Source organism: Myotis lucifugus, unplaced genomic scaffold, assembly GCF_000147115.1.
Source record: "Myotis lucifugus unplaced genomic scaffold, Myoluc2.0 scaffold_3041, whole genome shotgun sequence".
Classification (NCBI taxonomy): domain Eukaryota; kingdom Metazoa; phylum Chordata; class Mammalia; order Chiroptera; family Vespertilionidae; genus Myotis; species Myotis lucifugus.
Window position 1 is genome coordinate 8,841 of NW_005874089.1, and position 5,685 is coordinate 14,525.

Sequence of the window (5,685 nt, forward strand, 5' to 3'; positions counted from 1 at the left end):
GCGGACTGAAGGGTCCCGGGTTTGATTCCAGTCAAGGGCATGTACCTTGGTTGCGGGCACATCCCCAGTAGAGGGTGTGCAGGAGGCAGCTGATCGATGTTTCTCTCTCATCGATGTTTCTAACTCTCTATCCCTCTCCCTTCCTCTCTGTAAAAAATCAATAAAATATATATATTTTTAAAAATCAATGGGGAAAAAAAATATCCTTGGGCAAGGATTAATTAAACCAATGCCTCATATAACCCGAAATATTTTCTTAGATCCAAGATACAAGAACTTTATGTAAGACACAAGAACTCTATCACGAGCTAGGGATCAGCCATATGACCTGGGTCCTACCTATGAGATGTACCTTCAAGAGGATTTTTCAAAAAGGCGCAATGTGAGGAGACAGGTACCTTGTGGAGTTCACTTCCTGGTGGAGAAGCTGCCGGAACAGAGCCTCTGCCTTCCGGGGGTCCACTCCCACTGTGCAGTCGGAAAGCCTGGGCTGTCAGCCGCAGTAAAGTCGCTTAGTGTGGCTAAAGATTTGTGGAGTAGAAAATGAAAAGGAGAAAAACAGTGTTTCACCGAGGAAAAAGCAAGGCCTTTGGAAGTATCAGGCTTGATCAAAGTCCTGCTGCCACTTACCAGCTGTGCCCTTGAATAAATCATATGCCCTCCTCAGCCTCAGTTTAACCATCTTTAAAACGGTCATTGTCCAAGGTCCCTCGCTGCCTCTGAAAGCAGGGCTCTTTCCATGCCAGGATTCGCCAGGCCTACTGGTGGTCTACTCCACCTCCAGATCACTGGGTCAAAGTGAGGCTTAAAAGCATGGATAAAATTAAGTTAATTTATGAAGTGACTAGAAGAAAAAACACTGAGATGTAGCGCTAGTAACAGAGATAGCAAAGTCAACTGACAACGGGCAATCTTCTGCATGTGCATCAACAGGCCCAAGGACATTACTCTGCAGCAGAATATCATAACTGGTGATAATAATGACCTTGAGTTGCCAAGCAAAGATCAATTTATGCCAAAACAAGAGCATTAAAATACTCTGGTTTTGGCATAAAAGTAAGTACTACATTCTATGTATACTTCCATCAAAAGTGGTTCCAGCCCTGGCTGGTGTGGCTCAGTTGGTGGAGCGCTGTCCCGTGCACCAAAAGGTTGCTGGTTCAATTCCCAGTCAGGGCCACATGCCCAGGCTGTGGACTCAATCCCCCCCGGTAAGTGGCACGCAGGAGGCAGACGATCCGTCAATCTTTCTCTTTTTCTCTCCCTCTCCCTTCCTCTCTCTCCAAAAACATTAAATAAATATTTTTTAAAAAATGGTTCCAATGAAAACATTTTTGATGTTTAAAGGCTAAGAGTCAGTTATCTGGAAAATTTCTATTCGTGGAACAGATTCTCTCTCAGAAAATGAGATGGAATAACTGATAAAATACCATAATATGAGAGAACATTATGGACAAAAATAGTTTCATTTGAAAATTGGCTGGAGTACCTAGAATTTTTCACAGAAACTCCCAGAAGCCAAGCTCCCAAGTGCCATTTATGAATTAAAAGAAAAGAAATACACACTTTTCTGTGTAAGTCCCGATTACCTAGAAATAATGCCATCACAAGCTGGCCTTCAGTCACTCTCCTTTTTCCAAATACCTGTCTCCTGATACCAGGCTGGGAAGCATTTTCCTGAGTTTTTCCATTGCTACATTACTACCCACACATTTATTCCAATCTTCTCTTCAAGTTTACATTTCCTATTCCTTCCTGAGGCGTAGGCCTTGGCCTTCTGCTTTTCTCTATAAATACTTCTCCTGCGGGAAAGATCATAATACACTGATTTCAACCCTTTTGTCTCATGGATGACTCATACATTTACAGCCTTTCTTTCTTCAGCTTCAGTTCTATATTTCTTTTTTTAATATATATTTTTATTGATTTCAGAAAGGGAGAGGGATAGAAACATCAATGATGAGAGAATCATTGATCAGCTGCCTCCTGCATGCCCCCTACTGGGGATGGAGCCCGAAACCTGGGCATGTGCCCTGACCCGGGAATCGAACCCTGATTTCCTGGTTCGTAGGTCGATGCTCAACCACTGAGCCATGCCAGCCGGGCCAGTTCTGTATTCCTAACAACCCCCTAAAATTTTTCTTTTGGACAGTTCACTACCATCTCAAATTGTACAAATCTTTTGGAGCTCTGAGCTCATTTTTGCTTTAAAACCAACTTATCCTCAGTCCCAAATTCCCAGGCTTAAGGAATTGGGAATCTTCCCTGATTCCTCCTAATCCTTTGCTCCTATGGTCTGCTCTGTGACTAAGGATAATAGTATCCAATTATTGTGACCTTGGTCTTCCCGCTCTCCCCTTTCTACCCAGCATCAAGACTATCCTATCTGCCCGTCCTTACGATTCTGTACACTGTTGCTAGGTTAATGTTTCTATAACCTTTACTGAGTGCTTCCTTTACACAAAGCACAATGTCACACGCTGCAGGATCCAGAAATGAATCAAATAGAAGTCTGTTGAAAGTCTAATGGAGGGAGGGGAAGACTTGTATGTAAATAATTTCAGCTTTAAGTTAGAAAGTGGTAAGAACTGAACGGGTGAAGTATCGGTGTTATGGGCAAAGGGAGAATGAAAGGGGAACAGCAGGAAATAAAGTTTTGCCTCCAAGGTAATAACTTTGGCCTTTAATCTACAGACAACAGGGAGCCGGTGATTTTGGATCAGAGCTGTGCTTGATTAAACCACAGCAGCTGCAGGCGAGATGGGCTGGTAGGGCGTGGGCTGGAGGAAGGGCCTCGCTGAGAAAGGTGCTGCATTTCCACTGTTCAGGGGATGATGACCGGAACTCTGGTAGCGGTTCTCAACCTGTGGGTCGAGACCCCGTTGGCGGTAGAACGACCCTTTCACAGGGGTCGCCTAAGACCATCCTGCATATCAGATATTTACATGACGATTCATAACAGTAGCAACATTACAGTTACGAAGTAGCAACGAAAATAATTTTATGGTTGGGGGTCACAACATGAGGAACTGTATTTAAAGGGCCAGAAGGTTGAGAACCACTGGATTAGGGGAAAGCAGCGGGTAATGTGGATGGATGTGAGAACTACTGCTGGGGCAGAACCGACAGAATTTAGTCACTGACGGGCGCAAGAAAGAAAATAAATGGCAGCAGGTACTGACATTCCGGTATCCACGCTGGAAACTGGTGCTAGTATTAAGAAAAAGGGTGCACAGTCTGGACAGCCATTTGGGAGGTAAGAGGCCAAGTCATGCCCTAGCCGGTTTGGTTCAGTGGATAAATCGTGGGCCTGCAGACTGAAGGGTCCTGGGTTCCATTCCGGCCAAGGGCACATGTCCCGTTGCGGGCTCGATCCCCAGTAGGGGGCGTGCGGGAGGCAGCCGATCAATGTTTCTGTCTCTCTCTTCTCCCCTCCTCTCTGAAATCAATATATATTTTAAAATATATTTTATTGATTTTTTACAGAGAGGAAGGGAGAGGGATAGTTAGAAACATCGATGAGAGAGAAACATCGATCAGCTGCCTCCTGCACACCCCCTACTGGGGATGTGTCCGTATCCAAGGCACATGCCCTTGACCGGAATCGAACCCGGGACCCTTCAGTCCGCAGGTCGACGCTCTATCCACTGAGCCAAACCGGTTAGAGTTATATTATTTATTATTATTATTATTTTTTTGTTTAAAGAGGCCAAATCATGTTTGGGGTATTCAGCGTGTATACATACACCTGCAGAGCATTGGAGAAGAAATTGGCCAAGCCCCTTGGAGGCTGCTGGGTCCTGACGAATTAGGCTGAAGAGGGTGGGGGTGGGGATGGGGTGTTTGGGCAAAAGCACCTACGAAAGGGACTATGAACTCTTACGGCCGAGGCCCAACCTGGCAGGAGGTGAAGGCACCGCGTCCCTGAAGCCACCGCTCAGCCTGGCGTCCTGCCGGAAGCAGCCTTTCCCTCCCTTCTCTGCAGAGTTCTCAACCTCCGTCCCTACCCGCCACCGGCTCCCAGTCACGGGGACTTAATACCCGGCGACGTCTTTTCCTGAACCGGCGCCAGGTAGGCGCCGAGCGCACCGGTTCCGTCATCGCAAGAGAGTCGCGCTCGGGAGTTTGCTCCGCCGACGGTTCAACTGTGAAAGCGCCACACGCCGAGCCCCACCTATCGCGAGACTTGACAGGCGCGCCTGCGCGGAGCTCTCCGGAAGCGGAAGTCAGGGGGCTGTCGGATTCCGTCTGACAGGAGTGGCTCCGCTGCCTCGGAGAGGTGAGGTGGGTGAGTGTGGAGTCGCTCTGACGCGTGGGGGGCCGGAGGTGGGTTTCCTGAGCGTTTCGCCCGCCGAGCTCGGCCCGAGCTGAGGCGACACCGCGCTGGGCCGGTGAGTTGCCGGTTTGGGCGCCGGGAAGGAGGGAGGCGGTCGAGCCGCGGTGCCCTCGGTCTGCGGTTCCAGGTCCGGGCGCTTTCGCCAGATCGGAAGCCCCTTACCCTTCACGGCCAGTCGTTTCCTCCGCGCTGGACGTCCACGGTGCGCCCTTGGGAGACCGGCTCCGTTGGGCTTTGCGGGGAAGTGACCATCGCGGTGGTTTCCAGTCCTTACCTTCCTCTGCCTCTGTTCACCTCCTGGGGCAGCGCAACCCCATTGTGGTGAGTCCTTTACCAGGTAGCCGCCTGCAGCCAGAAGAGCTCGGTGTGGTTTTATTTGTAGTAAATAAACTAATGTTGGGGCACAGATCTGAAAGGCAGTGCGCTTTTATTTCATGAAGTTGGTGCTCGCGCTGGAGCTGGCTCATTGGCGTTGCAGGCCCCGAGGACACGCCTCTGTGTCACCATCTAGCTCTTCACTGGCACTTGGTTGGTTTTGTTCATTCTCCCCCGAGGATATGTTCCCGTTGACTTTTAGGGAGAGTGGAAGAGAGAGGGAAAGACAGAGAGAAACATAATGTGAGAGGAACACAGCTATTGGTTGCCTCCTGGTCGCAGGGGAGGAGCCTGCAGCCAAGGTACCTGCCCTTGACCGGAATCGAACCGAACCCGGGACCCTTTGGTCTGCGGGCCAGCGCTCTATCCGCTGAGCTAAACCGGCGAGGGCCTCGCTGGCTCTCGAGTTAGCGTTGGAAGACTTCAGAGCGCATTTAATCCAATCCCTCAATTAACTGAAGCCCTTATGGCCCCTACCCACTACCCACCGCTTTTGAGTCTTTTCTTGAGAGTCACATGTTTTTTTAAAAAAAAATATTTTATTGACTTTTTACAGAGAGGAAGGGATAGAGAGTCAGAAACACCAATGAGAGAGAAACATGGATCAGCTGCCTCCTGCACACCCCCTACTGGGGATGTGCCCGCAACCAGGGTACATGCCCTTGACCGGAATTGAACCTGGGACCCTTCAGTCTGCAGGCCTATGCTCTATCCACTGAGCCAAACCGGTCAGGGCGAGAGTCACGTTTTGTTTTGTTTTCCCTCCCACGGATCTGGACAACCTAAACATTAAACAGCACAGCCTCAAATCCCGGGGATAAGTAAAGTTTGGATCAATTGAAATTCTATTTGTTTTTTTATCTTAATTAAATTTCTTGTGGTAACATTGGTAAATAACATCCTATTTAAATTTCATTCTCACGAGTAATGCTAAATATGTTTACTTGTGGGAGAACATAAAAATAGAACGGCAC

General features: G+C 48.5%; 2 long non-coding RNA genes across 2 annotated transcripts; one reads left to right on the plus strand and one right to left on the minus strand.

The window, feature by feature from the left end:
* Positions 1–324: 324 nt before the first annotated feature.
* On the minus strand, positions 325–4,028 carry LOC102426807. Its single transcript, XR_002827726.1, has 3 exons — positions 3,898–4,028; positions 631–804; positions 325–521 (listed from the first exon to the last, which is right to left on the minus strand). It is a non-coding gene; the product is annotated as an uncharacterized LOC102426807 (long non-coding RNA).
* A 182-nt stretch (positions 4,029–4,210) lies between these two features.
* Positions 4,211–4,742, plus strand: LOC111824621. The gene is made up of 2 exons (XR_002827727.1): positions 4,211–4,279; positions 4,464–4,742. It is a non-coding gene; the product is annotated as an uncharacterized LOC111824621 (long non-coding RNA).
* Positions 4,743–5,685: the final 943 nt, after the last annotated feature.